Below are 27,871 nucleotides of genomic sequence, written 5' to 3'. Positions count from 1 at the left end.
GTGTTCTTACCACCTTCTTTGTCGGTTGTTCACTGGGCTATTTAGAACACAGAGAGGCTGGGGCTACAAGATGGAGATTTTGGCCATTACCAAGCATCTCCAAGGCTGATTGCCTCCAACCCAGTAGATGTTGACAGCAGTTGGTGGGGTCTTGGCCGCATTATGCTAGTTTATTCAGAGACAAGTTTGGTGCTCATTAGTGCACATGCTTACATGTTCTTCAGGACATGTGCGGTATAATGATTCTGCCCCGGTGATGAACCCATTCCTTTCATCATGCTCAATGTAGACGCTCATGTGGCCTATGCATGAAGAGTGCTTTGTTGCACATGCACACTATGTGTGTGTCCACATTCACAGAAGCTGGAGTGGCTACAGTGTTGGTGCACTTGGACTCTGTTCACTGGTGTAACTGGACTTGGTGGCACCAGTAAGCACAACTGGTTGTGCACATCATGTTGATGATCAGTGACCTATGTTGGCAGCTTAGTGGGAGGTTTCGGCCGGCAGGTATGGGTTCTCAAAAGTAAATAAATGAACAGCAAAGGCCATTAATGACCCATCTCCAATCCTAGAACAGACCACTGAGGCTCAAAGAGCAGAGGAAAAAGACTCCTCGTTCAAAATATTGCTGCAGTTTTGTTTTAAGGTTAAGACTGATTCATAATTAGATAAGTACATAATGTGTCTTAAGCCATGACATTCACAAAAACATGAAAGGATCGTTTAAAGCACTTCTTATAAAAAGCAAAACACTGAATCGCAACAGCACTCTCACATCTATTAGTGATTTGCAGTCACATACACAAAGCACTCTAGGTGTGCCAACCACACAGTACTGAAGGCATTCATACTCTCCTCATATACTAGCATTCTTGCACTTTTGACAGCACTTCCACACCCATCACAGTAGCTGGCAGGCTACCAGAGGCACTCTCACACCCATCAAAGACAAGCAGTCAAGCATTACTGTCAGCACTTTTACAGCCCTCACAGAGTAGCATTCTCACACCAAAACCAGTGCTCTAATTCTCCTCAAAGACTAGCACTCTCACACTCCTCCCTGGCAAAAAGTCACATGCTACCAACAGCACTCTCACATCCTTCACAGGCTACCAGTCATTCACCCCTCACAGACTAGCAGAAGTGGCAATAGATCTGGCTGATACATGTGTTCATGTGTGTGGTACTGTGCATGGGCAAGTGGATGCATGCTACAATGGGTCAACTGGTGGATAAATAGGTGCATGAGTGCAAGGATAGGTGAGTGCCTGCTTAACGAATGACTGAGTTTATGGACAGATGATTGAATAACTGCATGGATTGAAGCATCCAGTTGATTTCAGTCATAAGCCAGACCTATTGGCTTTTGTAAAGATTGTTCTCTTTGTAGTTTGGGGATGGCACGGAAAACTGTACTAGAAAATCTTAGGGGCATATTACCAAGGCAGGCGAAATGAAAATATCGTCGCTTTTGCGGCCGAAAAGTCGATAATTTCCTCACCCTATTAGCAAGCTGTCGCTAACATCAGTTAGCGACAGCTTTTAGGTGATAGCGAGCGGTTTGGGGCCCGCTTTGCATGTCAGCGATATTTATCGCTAATGACATGCAAAGTGGGCGTACCAGACCTGTTAGCGACTGAAAGCAGACGCTAACATCGCTGTCGCCTATTATCAACTCAGGCGTAGCGACAAATAAATTCACGCTAAGCGCAAATTTCGCTGAAAACTAACACCTGCTCAGACCAGTTCTTAGCCTGTATATCCAATGGGAGGTGGATATTCAGGCTAAGTCCCTATTAGCAATAATGCCTGAATATCGCTGGATTTCCAGCGATATTCATGCATTTCGCCGCTATCGCCGGATATTTTATCGCTTTGGAGATTAACATTGCTAATAGCACGTTATCTCTGCGATAAAATCCGGCGATGCGCGACGATACATTTTTTTTCGCTAAGCTTATTTAGTGATAAATATCGCTAGTTGTTGATAATATGCCCCTTAGAGTTCAACGATATCTGTAGGGTTCGAGCTGGTGAATTGCAATGCAGTGCTAAGAATTGTGGGGCATATTATCAAGAACGGCGATACAATTATCGCCGTTTTAGCGGAAGGAAACTGCCGCTAAAACGGCGATAATGGGCTTGATAATATGTCCTTGTGAATTCCCATAGCAGCCCAGGTTCTGGTGTTAACCCGGGCTGCTATGGGAATTCACAGGGGCCTTTTATCAAACCCATTATCGCTGTTTTAGGGGCAGCTTCCTGCCGCTAAAGCGGCGATCATTTTATCGCAGTTCTTGATAATATGCCCCTGTATTCGTAGGCATGTTACTTAAAAGCATGTGAACGCGCACACCTACTATTTCTCAGTAGTCGTCATTGCGGGACATAAATCCGGCGCTGACTTTTATTTGAACTGGCCATCAACGGAGCTGCTATCTTGAAAAATGGCTGCCAGTTAAGCCGACAATGCAGTTGTGTTTAACACTGTTGAATGGAGTGTCATGTGTCAAAGTTTATATGCCAATAAACGTGCTCTTCGGCCTCGGGGTGCATGTTTCAGTCTAACAAGGAAACCTTAGAGTGGTGCACTGCCATACTTTAACCCGCTGACATTCGGGCTTTCACTACAGAAGACTTCTCAATTTTACCCACGACTCCTTGAATGCAGTGTAGGGAGGCCGCCCAGCTCACCGAGGCCTGTGACTCTGCAGTCTGAAGCTGCGGAAATGCGGCATGACATGCCTCACAGAATCCCTGAAATCAAATCAATTAGCATTTCATGATTTATTTGACAGGAGCAATTTTAAAGTAGCAGTTGCTCTTTTCTTAAAGCGCGCCTTGAAAGTAAATTAAATAACGTTAGAAAAATGCATTTTTTTAATTTCAATTATTTACATAAGAAATAATTACTTTAACAAATATAACAATTGCTTTTGCAATTCGTTCTCAACTGTGTTTTTAACATGGAATGTATTCAGTATACGGACAGTATGATCTTAATAAACATAATTAAGAACCAAAAGGACAGTCGTTTTTTTGTGGTAGTTACCTAAGGGAATATGAGAGCAGGACTACGTCTCATCTCCTAAAATCAATTTAAAAAACATTCAGCAAAACCTGCAAAAACATTCAGCAAAACCTACAATCTTATTCTTCTGGAAGTTACCAAAATCGGTCCATTGGACATGCCGAATATGCATGTTCAATCATTGGCACCTTCAAGCAGGACAGTAAGTGTGCCTTGACACAGTGGAGTAACTGAGGAAGGGAAGTAAGTAATGGACTGGAACTAACAGCCTGATTCATCAAGCCGAAATCGGCTCGCAAAGGGCCAGATTCTGAGAATCTGGCCCTTTGCGAGCGCTATTTTTGCATTTGGGATTCATCATCCCAAATGCAAAAATCGGTAATAGCGATTTCGCTATTTTGCGAGGAATCACATTTAAGGAATCTCTATTTGAGATTCCTTAAATGCAATTCATCATCCATTTAAAAATTGCGCATTTGCAATTTCGGCCCGCTATTTACCGCGAGGTCAAACCTCGTGGTAAATAGCGAAAACTTAGAAAAATGCTTTTAAAAGCATTTTTCTAAGTTGCATGTTGCACACACACATGTCCTTTGGACATGTGTGTGCGCAACACCTGTTTCAATTTGCATTTAAGGGGTGCTACAGGCCGCCTGATTCATCAAGCTAAATTGCACTCGCAAAGGGCAAGATTCTCAGAATCTTGCCTTTTGCGAGTGCAATTTTTGCATTTGGGATTCATCATCCCAAAGGCAAAATTCGCTATTTAAGAATTCGCACATTTGCGAAGAATTGAATTTAAGGAATCTCTATTTGAGATTCCTTAAATGCAATTCATGAAGCATTTTAAAATTGCGAAAATGCAATTTTGGGCCGCTATTTACCGAGAGGTCAGATCTCTCGGTAAATAGCAAAAACTTAGAAAAATGCTTTTAAAAGCATTTTTCTAAGTTGCATGTTGCACACACACATGTCCTTTGGACATGTGTGTGCGCAACACCTGTTTCAATTTGCATTTAAGGGGTGCTACAGGGTGTCCTTTGGACACCCCTGGCACCCTTTAAATCGCTATCTTATTTGCGAGTAGCAAATTGCTAATCGCAAATAAGGAATACTCTCCATTCATTCCTATGGGCATTTTGGCCCATAGGAATGAATGGGGAGTTATTCCTTATTTGCGATTAGCAATTTGCTACTCGCAAATAAGGAATGTGTAGGAATCGCTATTTATTTAGCAATTCCTACATGAATACCGTTTTGCGAGTCCTTAATAGCGATTCGCTATGAATCGCTATTAGGGGCTCGCAAAACGGCCCGTTGATGAATAAGGCTGAGAGCACCCTTTAAATCGCTATCTTATTTGCGATTAGCTAATTGCTAATCGCAAATAAGGAATACTCCCCATTCATTCCTATGGGCCTTTTGGCCCATAGGAATGAATGGGGAGTTATTCCTTATTTGCGATTAGCAATTTGCTACTCGCAAATAAGGAACATGTAGGACTCGCAATATTTATTGCAATTCCTACATGAATCCCGTTTTGCAAGTCCTTAATAGCGATTCGTTATTAATCGCTATTAGGGGCTCGCAAAACGGGAGAATGATGAATCAGGCTGTAGGTACCTTCAACCCCTAACAACATGTGCTGAATCAAATATAACTTGGTCAGGGGAACTTATTTTTGTTACAAATTTGGTTCTTAAAAATATATATATAAACTATGACATTTTCATATTTAGAAGTGTTTTAACTTCACGTTATATTGTATTCAACATCTCCACCGAGAGCACCTCAAAGATAAGCATCTGCCACAGGCACTAGAAGAAGGCTCAATTCATCATACGCTTGTTAGTGACAGAGCACGACTTGTACAGCAGTGACAGGGTGTTAACTTTGCACTTGAAGTTAGAATTTCTGTGCAGTATCACCCACCATAACCCTACATTTAAAAATGTTTTGCTCCGTGATTAGGAATTACACTCAAGTGAAGTAAAGTGAAGTTTATTTCAAGATTTAGAACTTATACGAGATCCACAAGACAGAAAAACGCGGGCTTCACAATTAAAAATGAGAAGATCTATAAAAAGCTGAACAGATAAAGATTAAGATTGCACGTTCATTTTATTAGATGATGCATAACATCAGAGCATTAAGGGATACATTTAGCACCTTATTCAGTACATATGTAAAAAAACATTTAAACATGCATGCAAAACATCTCATTAGGTGGGGTAAACAATAAGTTAAGGACTTCTGCTGTTGTTCGAAAATGATAATGACACAATATTTTGCAGGAAGTGAAATCACCGTTTGCGTGTCTGCATGTTTTGTATCCCTGTATGTTTTACCCATTACTGGGCCATTTACAAGGAATTCATTTCATATGCTTTTGGCAGGTGGAACTGTTCCCAGGTTTTATCATGCTTGTTAATCTCGATCGTTTTAAAAGTTAGGAACATGCCATTCGGTTTGGGCTACAAATGGGGATTCAGAGCTGGAATAAGTTTAATGTGTCATGTGGGATTGGGTGCTAAGATTATGTGGAAGAATAGAGAGCCATTACAAACTCATAGGAGACAATCACAGGATGGAAACTGCCTATAGGGAGCATTTTAACTCAATCTTCACACTTCCCTTCAGATTACAGGGGTGGCTCCTCCACTAGGGCGGTGAGCGTCGCCCCACTGCTTCTCGTAGTGTGAGAAGCAGACAGTCTGACACGGTTCTACGTGCTCCTACATTGTATGTGTGCTGTTTAATGTTAATATTTGGAGCTGTTATGATTTTATTTTAGAACTATTCAGATTGCTTTTAATCTTAATTTGCACTATTACTGCGGATTGCTTTTTAAAATATCACCGCCACTGGTTTTATCTTTAAATTCGCTAACTGCATAGTTGTTGCTCCTCTGCTGTTTTCCCCGGTCCACCGCAGCAGTTTGCGCTTATTGAGTGAAGGGAGAACTTGAATCCTTAGTTCCCTCACTTCCTGGTTGCTACTAGCGGGGGCCATTTTGAGAACAGACAGTCTAGTCTTTCTGCGGAGCACCTCCCTGCTGGTGTTTAAAGCAGAGATGGTGGTGACATGCAGCAGACCCACCAAAGGCAAGCCCGTCTGCGCCCGTCCACACCTGGATGTCACCAGATGCCAAGATCCCTGGTCGCGGGTCGCCCACAGGCAAATTTATGTATGGGGCACACTGCTTGCTCTACAAGCGACAGCCGCCTGCGGGCAACACAACTGGAAACCGGATTCCTTCCCCCAGCAGTAACATATGCGTTTTTGGGGTAGGTATTTGCTCCCATCTGCCGTGTGCTGCCCACAGGCTGAAAGTTTATGCCATCGGCAGTCTTAAATGCAGATCCCATGTCAAACATCATGCAGAGGTATTAGACCTTCTGCAAGAAATGACACCGGACATTTTATTCAATAAGGAAAGGTGGCTCACCACTGATTCTGTAGCAGTTGTGGCCTTGGCCTTACCTGCAGGTTACACAATGCGCACCAGAAAAGAACAGTCGGGAGGGGAGGGGGGCTTGCCATTATACTCAAATCAGGGTACTCCTGCAGCCTCACTCTGCAGAATATCCCCAATTGTGAAAGTGCTCTTTTTAAACTTGCACTGACCCACAATTTCACACTATCTGGGCTGCTTATATATTGCCCACTGGGCATTTCAAAAGTTTTTCAAGAAGTTCTAGCTAACACTGCATCTACGCTAATACTAGAAGCTGTGAATTTTAGCATTTTTAGGGATCTTAACCTACATCTGGACTGCCAAGAGTCCCAGGAGATCATCAACTTCCTGGGTGATATGGCTGCATGTCAGCTGAGGCAGTAGGTTGAGGGACCGACACATGTAGCTGGCCACCACCTTCTTGAGCCCACATTTACTAATCTCCAGACTATGGAGGCTACCCCTCTTTCCGATGCTCTGGATGGATCATTCTCTCATCTCTTTGCGTCTTTGGTTAGAAGGCTCCCCACTGCAACTCTTTCACTCGCAGTCTATGAGGCGCCCATGGCACACATGAAACCCTACTATTTTCACAGACAATTTAAACTTGCACTGCCCAGAATGGCCAACAGATAAAGAGACAGCTGATGCTGCCTTTAGTGGATGGGTCAACAATGCACTAGATTACTGAATTCCGGCAAAAAGGACTCAGGCCAAGTGCTCCCAAACTCATGCATGGTATAATGAGTCTCTGACTATGGAAAGGAAAAAATGTAAAATCCTAGAATGGGCTTGGAGAAGTTCCTATGATATCTCAGCAAAAACTATAGGAACGCAGTTAAATTATACCATAAACTGGCCCGGAAGAGCAAAGCGAGGTTTTATGCTAACACTAGCAATATTCCAACTAAAACCATCTTTTCCCTTATGAAAGAAATAGTAAAACCTCGCTTACTGCTAATAACACTATATCCGCCAATTTGCAATGCGAGACACTTGATACATTTTTTATCAGCAAAGTTGAACGCATCTACAGCGCTTTCTGTTTGGAGAAGGCTTCCTTAGCTCACCGGAGAAATACACTCTTGGTAGCTATGCCTTACACGCTCCAGGACCTTCTGCCTATGTCCCTTAAAGACATGGAGTCACTGTCGGCCAAGGTCAAATCAGACCTGACCTTTTTAGAATATTTCATGACTGCCTCCTTTTGGAGGGCTGGGAGCTGATTAACAGGTCACTATTGGCGGCAGTGATCCCTCCCCCTGTTAAAAAAACTGACACTGGATGCGTCTCTGTCTGAAAATTGCCAACCTATATCTCTGCTCCCGTACTTTGCTAAAATCATGGAGTACCATGTCAATTCCATCCTAACTCAATACCTAGAAGCTAATTCGATTTTAGATCAGTCACAAAACGGCTTCCGGCCTAAACATAGTATGGAATCTGCATTACTTGTAGTTACAGAGTAGCTACAGTCTGCTTTGGAAGAGGGCAGAACCTCAGCACTGATCCTGCTGGATCTCAGTGCGGGCTTCAACACGGTCTCCCACAGGATTTTGCTATATTGACTAGAGGAGTTTGGGGTCAACAGCAAGGCCCTGGCCTGGTTCGCGTCCTTTTTGGCCGATCGGTCTTTCCAGGTCTCTTCCCCTCTCTTCACCTCCAATCTCCATCATGTCAGCAGCAAGGGGAGCTGCTGACATGCAGCTCCCCTTGTGCAAAAGTAATCTGCTTTGGTTTTTAGAAGCGAGAGCAGGAAGCGTCCAAAAACCACCCTGGGACATTGCAGTAGCCGGCCCAGGGAGGTGGTGGTCCGAGGGCAATCAAGGGCTCCTAGAGGGGGCTGCGGCCCCTCTCGAGGCCGGGGGTCCATAATGGACCCCCACATTTAAATATTTTGGGGGGGTGGCAGTCCCGGGGCTTGGGGGGGCTCATGAGGCTCCCTCATCCTTATTTTAATTATGCCCCATGGGAGGTGGTGGTCCCCGGGGCTGCAGGGAGGCCGTGTGCCACTGCACATAAATTATAGAGCCCAGGGGAGGTGGCAGTCCCCAAGCTGTGGGGTCCCCATGGGCCCCCACAACTTAATTTAGCATTGCCCCCAGGACCTGCCCCACCTGGGGGCTTTTTCACAAACAAAGTGCCGAAGACCACGCTTTGTTTTTTTATAATTTCGTCCGTATTCGTGCACCCAGCGCAAATTCGTCCAAAATTATTTTAAAAAATGCTTTTTTGGGGCCTGGGGGTCTGAGCAGGTCTAGGGGGTAAGGGTATTTCCAGCCTGCCCCCTTTTTCTTGTTTTTTAACTTTTTTTTAACTATTTTTTTGTGACTCGGTTACTGAGTCACAAAATGGCTGCCAACACATTTTGGTTTGGAGTGTTGGCAGCAAATTAGAATGAAGCTCATGCTTGGGAGGAGTTGAGACTCCTCCTCAGTGGTCCGATATATTAATTTTTTTTTTTTTATTTCTCAGGAACTACTGAACAGATTCACACCATTTAGAACAAGGTCACTTTCTGAACCAAGAGCTACCTTTTTGCCAAATTTGGTGTAATTCCGTTCAGCAGTTTGAGCTGTAGCTGTGTCTAAATTTTCCTATGGAAATTAACATAGGGAAAATGTGTTTTGGGACCCCCCTTTTTTCTCAGCCCCTGCTTGACGAATCACCCCGAAACTTTCAAGACAGAAGCTGACCTGCGTGAGCCATTGGTTTTAAATATTTCATGGTGATTAGTCAAACAGCGCCAAAGATATTGGCAAAAATAAAACGCTTTTTGAATAGAAACGAGGTTCTAACTATAACTACCTACTGGCAACCGCCAGTAGGTAATAAATGTGTGTGTGTGTGGTTGTATTTGCAGCAACACTCGGCAAGCTGAAACAAGCGAGCACACTAGGTAGTGTGCGATCACTCAATATTTGTATTTACAACGGATCAAGACACCGACGCGTTTCTGCTCTCACAAGCCTTTTTCAAAGTGTACGTACCCTACCCTTTTAGACAAACATATACACAGTCCATCATTAACATAAACAATATTCTTTCAAAGACCTCTGTTCCCCTTTTATGTCGGGCTTTGAGTCCTAAGTACATTCCAAATATTTATATTAAAAAAAGAAAAATAAGTAAATCAAAAATGATGTCAGCACTTGGTGGACGCATTCATCAGTAACTAAGTTGATTAGCATATGAGCAAGAGGTTCTCGGGGTGTCTCCAAGTATCCACTTTTATCCAATTTATACAATTTTTCCAGGGACGTTCCCATTTTTAGTTAACTCATCTAATGAGTAACTAGCCAACACCAGTGCCTGCAAATATCCTATAATGCACTCCGTGTGTGAAAACAGCTTTAAAAAAAGGGCGGGTGAGGGAAAATGAAGGAGGGGAAAGGGAGAGGAAGAACAGGCGAAGCAAGTCAATTACAACTCCATATCACCGCAATAATTGCCTATTAGCATCCTCCATATCATATCAGAGGAGAATCCGAAGAATGTCTGGCCAGTGCCTCATTTTTCTATATACTTGAATTACTCGTCATTTTGTCCCACTATGCTAAGTGGAACTATTGCCTTTTTTATCACAATAACGTTATATTCACTGTAAAATTAGTTAAGAATGCAGTCCAATAATACATAGTCATATGGAAACTCAATTCAGAGATATAGCAGCACACAAATGTAGCAGCCGAAACATTATAAAGCAGCAAAATCACAATCACCTTTACAGGGTATCAAAACTGCTTGATAGCAGCGTCATCCAAGAATCCAGTACAAAGATAGCCAGCAGCATCATGATAGCAACAATAATAAGCACTTCATTTTATAATAGGATATAATGGGTAATACAAGGCATATTTTGTAAAATTATCATAAAAACTCTAAACAAGCCTACACACGGTTTCCACAATTGGCAGCATCTAAATTACCTAATTCCAAACTTCATTTCAACACCATAATCTGGGTACAAAGATAAGTAAAAAATACTAATAATAAAACCCAGATACTCTTCATTGCAGACTCCAATGTGTGATAACAGCTGTTAATCTGATGCATATTCATTGCCAATTTGAACCCACATGTACCTCCAGCTCTTCATCCCTATTAAGCCCCGCCGGAAATTTTGTGTGAAGTTCCAGAATATATTTTGAGTCCAGGTGTCTCAACTGCAATACTCTATTGCCCCCTCTTGGGTTCTGAGGAATCCACAGATTGTGTTTTTTATGATTTGGTGAAAAATGTTGCTGGCAGCTATTAGAGGACTCTTGGAGTTAGTCCCCTGTCCAGAAATTATTTTTTTAAAAATGGGCAAGGTAGGGATACCCTGCCCCATTAGGCCTGTGGAGGGGGACCCAGAGGGACCTCGCGGGCCAAATTAAAATATATATATTACCTCCTGGCAGTCGCCATTAGGTAGTTATAGTTAGGACAGCATTTCCATAGGAAAAGCATTTTTTCATGTGCTTATAACTTTGGCATCGTTTGATGAATCTTCATGAGATTTTCTAAAAAGTTTCTCTTCTTTGATCAGCTGCTATCTTGAAAGTTTGGGGGTGATTGGTCAAGGGGGTCTGAGAAAAAAGGGGGTCCCAAACATGTTTTCTCAATGCTATTTCCATAGGACATTTTAGACAAGGCTATAGGTCAAACTGCTGAACGGAATTACGCCAAATTTAGCAGGGAGAAAGGTCTTGGTCCATATAGCAGGGGCTTTAAAAACACTTCTGCCGGCTGGGAGCAAACTTGTGATCTGTTTCAAAAGAAGTGCGGGCAGGAATACAGAACACCTATTGCTCCCGCCTGGAGGGATCAGAATGAATGAATGAATGAATGATGTAAGTCTTATCATGCGCATACTTAGCCCAATGGGCGTCAAGGCGCCTAAAACAAATGACACAGCTAGCAGATCAACGAACAGTCCATCATTGATAAGCTTTGGTAAAGTACCAGGTCTTCAGGGCTTTTTTAAAAAGATCAATTGAGGGAAGTACTTTAACCTCAGTTGGAAGAGAGTTCCAAAGCTTAGGGGCCACTACAGAAAAGGCTCTTGCTCCCCATGTGGCTAGCCGTATACGCGGCACTACCAGTTGGGACAGCCCGGCAGATCGTAAGGATCTAGTTGGGGTATAATGTGAAAGCAGAGACCCAAGAGAATCCTCCGGACCTGCTCTGAGCGCTCTGTATGTGAGACATAGAATCTTAAAAAAGACTCTATACTGGACAGGAAGCCAGTGAAGGTCTCTCCTGGCAGTCGTAGCAGAGGATGCTAAGGGAAGGGCCAGCACAAAACGTGCTGCCGCGTTCTGCACTATTTGCAGTTGATGAATAAGACCTTTGTTAGTCTCCGCATACAAAGAGTTGCAGTAATCAAGCCTTGATCCTACAAGAGCCACTACAATCTGCTTGCGGGCCTGAAGAGAGAGATAGTGACGGATCCTATTCAGGATCCTGATCACACCCCAACATGTGGCCACCGTCCTATTTACTTGGAGCTTCATGGAGAGTGAGATGTCAAAAACCACACCGAGATTTCTGGCTGATTGGGAGGGAGTGGGGCAAATGCCAAGAGACAGAGGCCACCACTCATTAGACCAAGCATCTTGGTCCTTCCCAAAAACCAAAACCTCTGTCTTATCGCCATTTAGCCTTAGGGAGTTGATGACCATCCAATCTGCTACATGCTGCATGCATGACCTAAAGCTAATGGCAGACAAGCGATCAGAGGAGTGGGCCAGAGACACCATGATCTGGGTATCATCGGCGTAGGATACCACCTCCATCCCCTGCGATCTTACTAGTCTAGCAAGGGGGGCCACATAGATGTTAAACAGGGTCGGACTAAGGGCCGACCCCTGTGGCACCCCACATTGCAACGACTTAGCAGGGGAAAGAAAGTCTCCAAGCTTTACTCTCTGTTCTCTACTCGTGAGAAAGGAGTTAAGGAGATTCAGAGCCGACCCAGAGACCCCTGCCTCCCTAAGCCGAGATGTTAAAATGGCGGGAGACAGGGTGTCGAATGCGGCTGTGAGGTCTAATAGGACGAGTATGGTGGTTTGGCCTCTATCCACTTTTCGACGGATGTTATCTGCAACCACAGTGAGGGCGGACTCAGTACTATGACATTTTCTGAATCCGTGCTGGGTGCAGTCCAAGTACTCATTGGTTTCTAGAAAAGTGGAGAGATGTAGGTTAAGGTGTGACTCCAGTATTTTCGCAGGCGCCGGAAGCAGAGAAATGGGCCTAAAGTTTTTAAGAGTGCCCGGGTCCAGGGAAGGTTTCTTTAGCAGGGGCCTCACTATCGCCTTCTTCCACACAGAAGGAAAGGAACCCTGAGTGATGGCAGCATTCATAACCTCCAACAGAGGTGGAAGAATGCTGTTTCTGCATTCTTTCAAAGTTTTTAGTGGCAAGGGGTCCATAGGGGAGGAAGATTTAGTCCTATCAAGTAGGAGATTTAATCCTTCCAAAGACAGAAGAGGAAATTGTTCAAGTTGTTTGGAAGGGCCTTCACCCCTGGAATCTAAATTAGAGATGGCAGGAGGAATGTCCTTGTCCAAGGAGCACCTCTGTAACTCCAGGGCAGTATGGATGTCAAGAATTTTATTGTGAAAGAAATCGGAGATGTTATTACATAGGTCCTGAGAACTGACCACCGGGTCAGGGAGTTGAAGAGAGCATAGGGAGTCAGCAATTTTGAAAAGTTCCCTTGATGAAGTTAGGGAACCTGTGAGGTTGGTAAAATACTCTTGCTTCTCCAATATAACTCTCCGCTTATAGTCTCGTAATTCAGACTTAAGGGACTCTCGGTCTTTCGGATCCCAGGACTTCCTCCATCTTCTCTCACTACTCCTGCAGCCTTGCCTAAGAAGTCTCAGATGCTCCGAGAACCAGGGTGCGGTGGGTTTCTGTCGAGCTACATAACGAAGAGAGGCAGGGGCAAGCTTTTCTACCGCACTGGCGATGGAATCAGTGAATTTTTGAGCTGCCTCATCTACTCTCTTCGGGGAGATGAATTCAAGAGCCCGAATTTGAGGAAGAATGGTGTCATCAGTAATATTTTTAAAATTTCTCCTGAGAATAAAGGAGGAGGCGGCCGAGTTGGCTGGGAGGGGAACAGAGGAGACAAAGTCAAATGGCACAGCGAAATGGTCTGTCCACACCAAAGGCAGGGGCAAGCCAGAGACTATCCTAGAGTCACTCGAAAATATTCCGTCAAGAATATGGCCAGCCTTATGAGTAGAACTACTCACCAGCTGAACAAGATCAAAGGCTCTGAGTGAGTCTATTAATAAATAGATGCTCTCTCTGGATGGGTGCCATGCCGGCTCAAGCACCATTCAGGTAGCCAAAATGGGCCGCTATGCCCTTAGGGCTACCAACATGGCCCCAAAGTTGAGCTTGGTGGGTGCTCCTGGTGGGAACCAGGGCACCCACTTATAAATAAAGGAGGCCCTGGGAGAGGGAGTGTCCAGGGACAAAATAAGCTTGGAAATAGGGACCGTGTTGCACCACTCTCAATAAAAAAAAAGTGCAGCCGCAGCGGAAGGGGACCCAGGTGCCTGAGAAGTCTCGGGAAGGGTGGCTGTAGGGACCCTCACCCTTTAAATGAAATATGGATCTGGGGGATGGGGTCCCCAGGGTCTGTGAAGGGGGGCATATAGCACCTAGCTTTTTAAAATAAATATGGTGTCCCCGGGATCTGAGAAGGCTCCAAACGGTGGCCATACAGCCCCGCTCCCCTTTTAAAATAAATACGGCCCTGGGGATGGTGCCCCTAGAGCTAATGAGGCCTTATTTGTTAGGTTTGGCCCCTCGGGACTATCTGGGACACAGTCAGGGACTTTGGAAAAGACTGTCGGCTGGTTAGAAAACATAAGTAGAAAGAGAAGTACAGCGCTGCCCAGGATCACACAGGAAGTCAGAGGAGAAAAGGGATCTAAAGCGGAAGCCTGCACAAAGGAACAAGATGGCTAAGACTCAGAAAGGACAGGTACTCATGAGGCAATTTAGCATTCAGAATAACTACAACCAGAACGGAAGTGCAAGACATATATATATATATATCGCTTGAGGAGAGGGGATAATCGAGATGCATTACTGAGAAAACTGGAAACTAAATATATATTGGAAATGGATAGTAAAACACCGAATGGGTTGAATTCCAGTGAGGATTTTTATACACACCTCTAATATGTCAATCCTCTATTTTTTATAACTGGTTATGCTTGCTGCTAGCTCAGTATTTTTTGGTTCTTAACTTAATTATTAGAGATATTTGCACATTTTGCACTTTAGGAGTGAAGGGATTTTTTGTGACACTTTATATGCACTGACACTTTAATCTAAGACTTGGATTGTTTGGGTTATAGCCCACTTGGGCTTTATTGATTCCACTCTCATTGTTGTGACATTATGTGAAACATCAGTTGTGCTATTGGAAACCAGTGTGGAGAGAATAATGCTGCTACACCTATCGTGATGGAATTTTTTTTACATTTGTATTATTTTTCATGCTATGCATTTTTTACAACTGTACATATATTTTTATATGTTTTAGTGTTGTAAATATCTTTAAACTGGTATTCCAAATAAGCATTTTAAGGTTTGTTCCTTTTTACCAAGTATTTATTTACTGGTTTTACAGTGAACTCTTTTGATATTCATATTGTCTTTTGCGTCATTTTGCACATCTGTACTATGAATTTTATAATGCAGCAAACATTGTTGAGAGTGTTGTTAAATATCATGCTTTTTTCTATGTCATTGATGACGAATAGTCATGTGGTTAAGTACGGTCACTTTAAATTGCAGCGATCATACATTGAACGTGTCATGTGATCAAGGCCCCACGAGGGCTGAAACGCGTAATGGCGGCGGTGCAGGGCACAGAATAAAGAATTGAAAGCACTGAATTTCAGGTTTGCATCGTCTTTTCTGGATACAAGAAGCTAGAGACGTGTTTCAAAGATATATATATATATATATATATATATATTCACAAAAAAATGATAGCTTTTACAAACGTTATAGTTAGGAATTAGGATTTAAAAACCTTAGAAATTCTAAGAAAAAAAACATTGGTTTTAGGGACGTTATAGTTAGTTGGACATTTCACTCATACAAAACGATAGAAATTCTGCTGTTATAGTTAGTTGAGCTAACTATAACTCGCGCCCCCGCAATGCACATTACATCATTCATGACATGGTCAGTGACATTACTGATGACATCACTGATGACATCTAAATGACATCACTGATGACATCATCCAGTGACTGTGTGTTTCTCTAAAGTTTAAATATATTTTATATACATATTGGCCAAGGTGTATTGAAGAATGACTATGTGTATAAGTGTCTGGATGAAGGATTTAGTAGGTGCGTGACTGACTGTATAAGTGAGTGTATAAATGTGTCTTAGTGAAAGCATGGGTAAGTGACTAAACTGTGTGAATGTCTGTATCAGTCTGTCTATTGCTGTGTAAGCTGCTGCATTGGTTGGTGAGTAGCTACATGAGTGTCTATATGGGTTTTTGATTGCTTGCCTGAGTATTTGTATGGGTGCCTCAGTGTGTGTGTGTGGGTGGGTGGGTGGTAGGTGTGTGACTCTGTGCATAGATATGTGAGTTCTTTATTTGCGGTGTGTATGGGTTCAAAAGTGCATGTGAAAACAGCTGTATGGGTGGTTGAGTGTTTACATGAGTGTGTTGGTGAGTGAATGGATACCTCACTGCAACATGTCCAAGTAACTAAGAGGCCTATTAGGATAGCGGACGGACCTGCATCCATAGGGGCAGCGGCGGTCCCTCCGTTGCAATTAGGATGTGACCGCCACCCTGGCGGTCACATCCCGTACCTTTAACCTTGCGGAGGGTGCTGCTTGAAGCAGCACCCTCCGCAAGGTTAAAAAAGCATGCTTTGCATTTACATGCACAAAGCGGCAGGCACCGCGCGGTGCCAGCCGCTTTGTGCATGTAAATGCAGGGTGGTACCATAAGTACCCCCATGTGCACCCCCACCCCCCTTCACCCTGGGGGCCCCAAGCAAAGTTCCACATGCTTTTCCACGGCGGAAAAGCTGCTGTGGAAAAGCATGTTTAAACACACATCCTAATTTGGCTGACGGTGTCTTGCAGACACCACCACCAAATAGCGCTCAACACCCCGTGGATCAGCGGCGGACGGACCTGCCATCCGCCGCTGTTCCCACCGCCATCATAATCTGGCGGTGGGTGTTTTCTGTGACCGCGGCGGTGAATCTGCATCCTCCGGGCCAGCGGTGGCTTCCACCGGCCCGGAGAATGCGGATTCTCCGCAATCATAATAGACACCTAAATTTGTAAAAGAGTGCATGTAAGAGTTGGAGTATATAAATTACTATACGTGAGTGTCAGTGATGGTATACGAGAGTTATGTTAGTATCTGTATGAATAAGTGAGATTGTCTTTGTATAACAGTATAGGTGAGTAAATAGAAGTGTTTTTGAATCTTTGCATGAGTGACTAGATGTGTGAGTGACTCTGGATGAGTGGTGGTGTGTGAGTGTTTGTATAGGTGTATGAGTGCCTATAATAGTGTTGTATTGATGAGTCGCTGCATGTATGACTATCGTTTTGTATGAGTGAAATGTCCAACTATAAGGTTTTTTAAATGCTAATTCCTAACTATAATGTCTGTAAAACCTATGTTTTTTTAGTGAATTTCAAAGGTTTTTTAAATGCTAATTTCTAATTATAATGTTCATTAAACATATCTTTCTGTGTTTTTGAACTATCATCCCATTCTCAACCTGGTGAAAACTGCAAATCTCACCACTCTTCCATCAATACCTTCCGCCAACAAAATCGCCACAAACGAGAGCTACAACTAGCGCTAATGATATACAAAGTAGGCGTTCCCGTGCAAAAAGAACACAAAAACACCACTTCCCCATATTTTCAACAACCAGCCAAATCTGCAATGCAATACAAAAAGCAGACGATAAGCCAACTTACCAGTAACAAATTAACATCAATCTTTAACTGGTGTAAGGAGGTCGACTATCTACTGCGTGAATTAGACCCAACTCACAGCCACATCTAAAGCCAACATGTGATAGACCTACTGATCATGCAGCTCCGACACCCAACAAGGCCAAAACACCCAGCGCCACCACCACCACCACCTCCCCCGGACCACCCCCTTTACTACCACCGAGGCAGCGCAAAACAGGACAATGGACCTTCTCAAAAATCATGGCCCCTCAGCCGCACAATAGCTGAATGTTGGGAGATGTGTCAACCAACTATATATGAAGAAGGCAAGTCACCCATCAATAATAATGCACATAATGCCAAGTGTAATGCTGATGTGCTGGACAGACCTCACTATGCAAACCACAAACCTCTCCATGTGGAAATATACTATTGATACTAGTACTATCGTGCACAGTGGGCGCAACCATGTTACCTCAAACAGTGGGGAAGATCTCGGTCATGTAGCTGTGTTGTCCCCCCCTGGAAGCGGAAGCGGAGTGGGCTGGTCCAACGTACGCCACTCCAGCGTAGGAGTACGAATAAATAGGCCAGGCCCTGTGCGTGGTTCACTTCTGGGAAGATCAACGAGTCTGCAGAGCGGAAGCACTCACCTGGCACGTGACTGCCGCCATGACCGCGGGCCTCCTCCACAAAAGCCCCCTGTAAACCCAGTGGCACAGCACAGAGAACTGTACTCTATGTCCTCAGATTTTCTCAAGAAGAAGTGACAAAAAGCATTCCTTGATGTCTATGCTAACTACTGCCTTCGATCTACACTGCGGACAGCAGGGATCCCAACTTGAATTCAGCCTTGACTTATTAATTGTACAGAGAACTGTACTCTATGTCCTCGGATTTTGTCAAGAAGAAGTGACAAAAACCATTCCTCGATGTCTATGCTAACTACTGCTTTCGATCTACACTGCGGACAGCAGGGCACACAATTCAGATGCAGTGGTGATTGCAGATGACTCAGTCCAGTTCGCAAAACATGTTGCGCCCAGTGTGGCCCGCCGGGACCACGCCTCATCGCAGGATGCACACACGCTGTGTGCTTCAGCTGCTACTAACTCACTGCACCATAAACCATCTCCACGTACCCTTATCAAGGCAAGACATTGAACCTAGTGCAGCCCGTTGGGACCACGCATCATCACAGAGTGCGCACACGCTGGGTGCTCCAGGTGCCACTAATTGTGCAGCTCACCTTAATGCCACATGGCTGTGCACCCATCCTGACCACTGCCTACGCCCTACACTGGGGTTACACGGTTCACAATTCAAGATTAGTAGCGAAGTAAAGTGTGTAAGAGACTATAGTGGGTTAAGAAGACCAAATGCTCCCAATCTGTGTAGCTTAAGTCAATGTCATCTGCCTACGAGCCTTTGCTGACTGCTGCTGGGCAATACATGGTGCCAACTAACCCTGTTCAACGCAAGCCGATCCCACATGTGTAATTGGTTCCTGTATCCTGAATGGCAGCAACCCCAACTTCGTGGCAGCGCCCACAACACCAGACTCCCTTCAATCAGTGAAGGATATTTGCATATGGAAGGCCAGCGACACCTGGTGCCACTGAACCTGTACTACGCAGGCTGGTGGGGCCTCCAACATATGCACATGCCTATGGGCCCTTGCTCACCGCTACGTCTGACTTACACTGTGGAAAACCGGCAACACGTGGTTCCACTAACTCTGCTCAACTCAAGTCGATCCCACATGTGTAACTGTGTCCTGAGTCCTGAATAGCAGTGACCCCAACTCCGTGAGACAACTACAGCAGCATACTCCCTTCAATCAGTGAGGCATATTAACATATGCAATGGCGGCGACACGTGGTGCCTCTAACTTTATTCAACACAAGCCGATACCACATGTGTAACTGTGTCCTGAGTTCTGAATTGTACTGACCCCAAACCCGTGGCAGCGACCACAGCACCACACTCCCTTTCATCAGTGAGGCATATTTCAATATGCAAGCCAGGTGACACAAAGTCCCACTAACCCTCTTTAACACAAGGGTGTCCTGACTCCTGAAATACAGCAACCCCAACTTCGTGGCTTCGACCACAGCACCTCACTCGCTTCGTTTAGTGAGGAGTATTTACAGATTGAAGTCTGCCGACAAGTGGTGCCACTGAACCAGCACTACGCAGGCCAGTTGGGCCACCCTCGTATGCACCTGCCTGTGGGCCCTTCCTCATCGCTACCTCTGGCCTACACTATGGTCAGCAGGCCTCACAATTCAGATACAGTCCTGATTCCACATGACGCAGTCCAGTAGGCAAGACACATTGCTCCCAGTGCGACCCGTCCACATCAACCATCATCACAGGCTCATACAGTCTCAATGCTTCTGGTGCCACCAACCCTATTTAACACATACCAATACCACATGTGTAACTGTGTCCTGAGTCCTGAACGACAGTGACCCCAACTTCGTGGCAGCGACCACAGCACCAGACTCCCTTCAGTCTTATATGTTGTTTTTCGCTTTAAATATTTTTTTTATATGTAAATCTATACATGACTAAGATTCTTCTTTCTCCAACCGCACAGGGACACTTCCGGGCCAAAGAAGATTATTGGGGGTATGTTGGTAATGTGGGAAGAGGGTATGTTACGTGCTAATGTGGGGAGAGAGAGAGTCAAAGGGGTATCGCTCACAAAAATAACTCCAATATGTTTTCACAAATGCCTCAGGCAGACGCCAGCTGACGGACTGAATCACAAAATGGTTTTTCAATACTTATGTAGTGTGAGTTATGAACAGTTCCGCCCAGGCTTGCAGAGGGACAGCTGCATCCCGCCCGCTCGACTCACAGACACAGTACTATGAGCCGTCGGCATCATTGTGGCTATCCCTGCACTGTTCCGTCATATGCCACACCACGCCATGCCACACCACTCCAAGTACGTGGAGTGGTGGAGTGGTGTGGCTCACTGGTTAGAGGCGGCAGACCCGGAAGCAGAGAACGGCCCGGGACCAGGGTTCAATTCCCGACGCGGCAGGGTCGTGGACCAGGGTCAGCGGACTCGATAATTCTCGCCTCGGTGCCTACTCTAACCAGGGATCACACTCGGCAACTCCGGGCATTAGCTTGTCTCATCTCTACAACGGCCCCCCACATTCGCCGGGGATGCCTGGTTTCACCTTGGAGATACCCAGTAGGGACCATCTCACAGGGATAGCCAGGACGGGTTCCCCAGCGGTCTACAGCGCCAGGACGCCTCAGGGCAGCAGTGCGCTTTACAAGACACATACATTACATTACATTACATTACGTTATAACGTTGGTCCCACATAGCTACCTGTTGCAGGCATACTCGCTGTTGGTGTGCAGGTCAGTGGTCTAGTTCTCAACATCTCATGGCCACTCCCTGAGGGCAGGTTTGAACACACACCACACCTATCCGGCACATGCGGCACAGGCCATGTGACCACGCAAATATAATAGATCGACAACGTCACATCCTTTATTGCTGGTGCTAACTAGCTGGCGAATGCTCCACGGGTTTCAACCATAAAGAGTCCATGAAAAGTTGCTCAAAAGGTTAGTAGCACCCTCAGCTGTATGGCCGTCAGCGGCCTACCATCCCCTTGGCCTGGCCTTCATATGCATAGGGTTAGTGTCACCCCAAACTCATGTGGCCATCAGGAGCCTACCACCACGTGGCATGAACTTAAGTTCCATAGGCTTAGCGGCACCAAACCCTGAGGTGGTCTCTGCCATTGACGACTCAGGACTCAGCAACATGTCTGAGATCTACCGGGCAGCGGAGAAGCTGTAGTGGTCTCCATCATTCAGGAATGAGTGACATCTGGGAGATCCGCAAAGAAGCTGATGTGGTCTCCGCCATTCAGGTATCAGTGACATCTGTAAGATCCGCGCAGAATCTGATGTGGTCTCTACCAATCATGACTCAAGACTCAGCAATACATCTGAGATCGGGGGAGTATCTGATGTGGACTCCGCCATTCATGACTCAGGACTCAGCAACACATCTGAGATCAGCAGAGTCTCTGATGTAGACTCCTCCATTCAGGAATCAGGACTCAGCAACACATCTGAGATCGGCGGGATTTTGATGGGCACGTGGACTCAGCCCACTGCTGCACACTCCGCTGGCACCAGGTAATTATTTGCTCATGGATGCACAGAGGTGACAGTCTCTCTCTCTCATTTCCCTCTCTTCTATCTCTCTCTCACTCTCTTCATTCCTTTCCTTCTATCTCTCTCTTCCTTCTCCCTTTCTCACTCCCTTTCTTTCCTTCCCTCTCTCTTTTTCTCTAGCTTGTTTTTCCTTCTCTCTCTCAGTCCTTTGATATGCGCATTACACACGTCCTTATTTTGTGCTTTATTTTCCAAGCACTGTCGTCGACATCCATGGTCCCCACAGCACTCTTCCACCTTGTTCTTTTCTATTATGTTTGTTAAATTTTGTTTATTGGTTTATTTTATATATATATATATCAATAGAAAAATAAAATTTAAAAATAGTTTATGGTTTATATATGTTTTAAAAAAAATTAAGTTCACAAAAAAATGATGAACTGTTTCGGTTGTTTTCTTAACTGCTGTAAGACTCTTTCTTGTTCTTATTACTGTTATTTGCTGGTATCCACCATGGTGTTAAATTTTGGAGCTCTTATCACGGGAATGCTGGTGATCTCTGCAGTTTGCACCAACTTCTGAATACTGTGTTAGATTTATCTCAACTTTAGTTGCATTAATGTGCTGATAATGTAATGCAGAATAGCCGTCCCGGGCAAAAACACAAGAGGTGCACCTTTGCGATGTATTCAAAATACTAATATCCTGTTTTGAATTGCACATAGGCAGTGCCTCCACTTACAGTGGACAGACAAAATCAATGAAGAAATATCATTGTATTTATATTGATTAGGAATAGTGCTTCAAGTGCTGCATCTTGACGGGATACACTGCCCAGTTCGTATATTGTTCTGCACACGAAAAAATTACATTACAACTTTCACAACTGCAATGCAAAATTAATTTCAGCGATAACCCATGTTACCACCAGGAATTTTACACTTGCTTTCTCCTGGTGTGAAGCTGGACGACTACCTGTAGCATGAAAGGAAACACAGCGAAGAGACACACCAGAACACCCACAGGGCCATAGAGTCAATGAGCACGATACAGGGATACCCATGAGGGCCACAAGACTCATCGCAACAACACCAGGACCACCAACGCCCCCCAAACCCACATCTGAGCAAGTGTGTCCTTGTGGTCATTGTGTTAGCATGATAGGCACGGGCCCTGCCACATCACAGTGTGCTGTCTTCAGGAGACGTTACCATGTCACCTCAGCGTTGGCAGTGACCCTGGACATGTAGCTATGCATGCATCCTCCTGCAAGCACAACACACATGTGCTGGTCCGGCGTACACAGGTCACCGCAGGGGTGTGTTTATCCGGCAAGGTAAACGGGGTGTCTCAGACATGTCTGGGTGCAGGAAGTGCGGTAAGTGTGTTTCTGTGTTCTGATGTGGCCTGCCACAAGGGCCGCAGCAGACGATGTTCTAAAGTGGGATACACCACCACTGTAGCAGGGTTTCCGTTCTCCCACAGAACTGTCCACAGAGGATTGGAACCTCGGCGAATTAGGGTGACCCAAAACTCACCTTAGTACCCAAAAAACCCTTACCGAGCTAGCTATAGTGTCTCATTGGTCATAGCAACACTACCAATGTTTAGACAAACCAGAACATGTACTTATAATACCTCAGGCTACGTGGAACACATGAACACTGTTTCGTTATACAATCATTTCAACACAGAACGTGGAGTAAATGAGGACACGTGCATATTTGAAATATTTATTTACTAATGCCGTTTCTCAAGCGCAGTATCTTAGATAGTACAAGGAAACATATTATCAGAAGCAAAGTTATCAGCATAGTTACTAGTTCATAGAAAGCAAACGGTGACAGCATGCTAGCATGCTGAAATGAATAAGTGCTAACCGCACCTAATTCTCACCCACCCTAACTGGTATATTATATTAATTTATTAGAAGGTCTCTTTGGGTTTTAGCAGGGCGGGCCCATACCTTAAGATCCTAGAATGAAGAGATCACATCTGCTCACACCAGCTCTCTGCTTGCGAACCGCATCAAGTGTGTCTGTGTGCTCTAAGTGTTGCAATATAAAACGCGCCTAAAGCCAGAACTTGGCAGGAGCTGCACTTATGTTATGTCTATGAAGGTGTGGATCAGTTCTCACAACAATCTGTATCGTGTTATCCTTGTAGCTTCGGCACTCACTGTACAGACATAGTTTATTAAGCATAGCTGATTTGAGAGCAATAACATATTATTCTCATGTAAACTACTAGGTTGAAAGCTAAATCAACAATTATGTATCGTGTGCAAAAGCAGCAAAAGGAAAAAATGGCGTTTAAACATTTAATGAGCCTATGCTAACTTAACACAGTTATCAGATTAAACAGCAGCTATATGACACCCCCCCATGATCCGAGCACGGATAAGATAAGATAACATAAGGGCCATCACTCGAGAGCAGAGTTCAAGAACAAATGAGCTCGGTGTATGCCTATAAAAAATTTGTTGAAAAAGTGACATTTGGAAACAATTTGAAAATAGCCAAAAGTTTATATTTGCTCAAGTCAATAGGCCTGGGAAGGTAAAAAAGCGTAACATAATTTGCAAAAATAATGTCAACAAAAAGCTAGTTGTCAGCATGCCATGCCATGTAGGATGTTCTAAAATTTTCTAGGACATGACCGTGTATGCAAAATAAGCAGCAACAGCCTCCAACATGAAATCACCGTCTTCATCCGAAAACAGTTCAGCCATCCAATTTAAAAGTGGAAAAGAACATACGTGTTCCTCTAGTACCGGAGCCTCTTTCACCATCAGAGGACAACTCGGTGGGTTTTCAAGAAAGCTCAGAGCCAAGAATTCTTGTGCTGCTGCGAGTATGTTCCAAGGACCCATTAGTCCATGCATCGCTGCTAAGGCCATAATCCTTTTGCCAGTACAAACCAACTCGTGAGTAACGACGGGACCCATCAGCTGATTAAAATTGACGTCAGGAGAAACCGGTCGGCAGAGACACAAATCAATGGCCCAATCGAAATCACAGCTTAAGCAATGAAATACAGGCTGGACACAAGTGAAGTAGGAAAATCGAAACGACAATACATATGCCGTGCTTAAAGTCGCAAGCGGCAGTGTGCCATAATATTCAAGCATCCGGTTGCGAAACAGCGCCAGAAGGGGCTGGGCGGCTTCTTGCACATGAAGGGCATCCATATTTAAAGAAACAAAAAAATCACCAGGGCGCCTGCCGCTAGTGCCAGCAAAACCGGGAATCCACCAAACAAACTCGAAAAAATGGAATGGAAGAAAGCAGGAATCACTCCAAAGATTTTTTCAAATGAAGTCACGAGACCGCTGCTAACTATTTTAAAAAAGTGCGCCAGGTCAGTTGTGGAGAACGCGTTAAAGATAGAATGGACCATTTCGCTGAAATGCAACGGTAAATCAGTGTTTAAAAGGGCTTGAACCTCTGTACGGGTGTTTGCTATGTGAAGAACGAAAGTTTCTTTAGCTGAACTCAAGGCCACTTCTTTTTGGGACAATAGCGCTCTTATTCTGCTCATGCCATTGAACTCCGCCGTCAAGGTCGGGATGCGCGGCCAGATGGAAACATCCCTGTTCTCGTGTGTGGGTGGGTACAGAACATTTCTGCAGCAAACTACACGCTCAGTTACAGTTACCACATAAGGAAAGCCTTTAATTAACCCACAACAATCTTCATTATTTAAAAGTAAATAACTTCCGTTTTCTAACAAGGTAAAAGTGGGGATGATTGCTGGAACAGGTGTTCCTTTTAAAACACAAGCTAAATTCGGTCGGTCCTGGTTACAAGAACCGTGCAATTGTATATGTCTACACATCAATGAATGATCTGGTGTCTGAGTACACTCCTCCCCATTCAGATAAACCTCCTGTCCATCTTTTAAACATCTATAAGTGAATGGAAGGGACCATACCTCATGAAGGAAACCACTACCCAATGGTTCATATCGGCCTATGGCAACATATCGCATACATTTAGTAAATTTATACAAAGCAAAAGGCAACATTATCAAGCCATGGATAAGCCACGTAGCAGCAGTGGCCTCTGCCAGAGAAAAAGGCAAGGACTCTAACCTCTCAATATGCAACATTGAAAAGGATGCATCGCGCATTGAAAGCAGGCGCTGTTTGTCAGTCAAATTAAAAGGGGCAAAAAGAGATGAAACGTTCATGTAGGTCCATGGCACCTTGCCAGCTTTCAGCGTTTGTAGGGTCCATGCAAACTGCATGATGGAGCGCAATTGATTTTGACCATGGTATAATACAGACACTTCATCCTGTACAATATCCACAACAGAGGACACAATATTGTCTAAAGTGTAAATGCGGGATGAAAGCATTTTAATACTATTATCAACTACTGCAAGCACTTTCTCAAGATTAGCTTGATCAATTGCTCTAAGGCGTGTCGCTGCCTCAACCTGTGATGTTTTCCAGATTTCGTTGTAAATAGCATATATCCATCTTTTTGATCTACCACTAGCGGGCCTTTTATGAAATCATTTAAGTCTACATTCTCATTCAGTTTTGAAAGGTGAAGTTTAACTGCAGCCAGAGTAGAATGTTTTAGCCAATTCTGACATAACTTGCCCACTGAATAAGTCGTGACTGCATGTTCCAAGTCAAAACGGGGATCAGGCCTAACCTGTTTAAAGCCATCTGATAAACCCAGAAAACGGTGTTGGCAGGAATCAGCACTACGGTGCCAAAGCAGCCAACCTTTTGGATCCATACCGGATATGCTAAATGGAAAACTGAGTAAAATTACTCCAGCCATTATATTCCTCCAAATCAGGGATGGTAGGGGTATTTAATTTTTTAGAAGTATTCAATCCAAAGCAAGTTGTTTGTGAAATTGTTGCATTCAAAAACAACATATGATTTGGGATGAGACATGCACGGTGCAAAGCCTCAGTGCCTTGTACCTGCCAGGCCTTTGAACCCCAAACAGATTTAAGGTCAATCGTTTCCTTCCAGTGCTCGTAGCCACCAATAACTAACTGATCAAGGAAGGACTTTGAGTACAATAATTTGGTATCGGTAAGTCTAACCTTGGACATTGGCTTCTGTGATAATTTAAAATAAAAAGACTCAGGACTGGACAGATTAAAGTCAGTATAATAAGTGTACTTTTTTAGAAAAGTTTCCGAACTGCCCTGTTTAGGAGCTGGGCAATGTTCCCACTGTGTAAAATTAACATTATTCCTCCTGGAAGACGTTTTATGTAAGAAGTGATTACCAAAATGTTGGAAGCAAAACAAATCACCATATTTAGCGGATTCTAAATATAAATCCTCAGCATCAAAGGCAGCATAGTATTTCAAATCAGAAAACAAACTTTCTACTGCATGAACATCCCAATCATCAGAACGTATGTTTTGTTTCACTACATCCCCCATGTTTACTCTAAGGACATTAGGAACATTAACGACTTCTGTAGGGCCATGAATTTGAAATCTAACTGCATCCCACACAATTCCATCAAGGACTGGCCAGGCAGTGATGTTAACAAATGTCAAGTCTCTTTTCAATCTGTGTGCAGAATGTGATGAGGAAAGTGGGGCCAATGTTCCATTGAGATGTCTAATGCATGTTCTTTCCTTGAAATAGTGTCCATTGATGAGTCGAAAAAAATAAAACACAAAACCAATTGACATAAAAAGATAAATAGAAAAAAGTATCAGCCAAATATATGTCCAAGGGGGTATCAAAAAATGTTTTTTAAATAACGTTGCATAAACTGCAAACCTCGAGGGCTTCTTTGAGGCAATCGAAACAGTGTCAAATGAAAATCGTGATTCAGTGGCCAAACGGGCTTGCAGGTCAGGCATTGATAAGTCAGTGGGATAAGTGTAATCGATATCATCATGGTCTGTACCAGGCAAAGTACTTAATAAAGGACTGGAAAGGGCAGGTAATTCGATGGCCACATCAGGCTCAGGATTTGATGTAGTAGCCAAAACTGAATTTCTCACTATGGACGGACAGGATACCGCTGGTGTCATACTAAGAAGAATCGGCCATTCTGTGTACCTTGACATTGTCAATGGAGATAAACCTGGTTTCCTTACGACCTGGAAGAGGGGGTAAAATGACTGTTCTTGTTCCCTTCTTGCCAAGAACCGGGACTGGAGCTCGATAGGAAGGTCCAAATTCTTTCTTGTTTTCGATCTTCTCTCGAACCAGTTCTCCAACTTGGGGTAGCCAGCCTACTACCGGGATCTGCAACGCA

The sequence above is a fragment of the Lissotriton helveticus genome, chromosome 5_1, assembly GCF_964261635.1.
Source record: "Lissotriton helveticus chromosome 5_1, aLisHel1.1, whole genome shotgun sequence".
Taxonomy (NCBI): domain Eukaryota; kingdom Metazoa; phylum Chordata; class Amphibia; order Caudata; family Salamandridae; genus Lissotriton; species Lissotriton helveticus.
The sequence above is the reverse complement of the archived record's forward strand: the minus strand, read 5'-3'. Positions refer to the sequence as shown.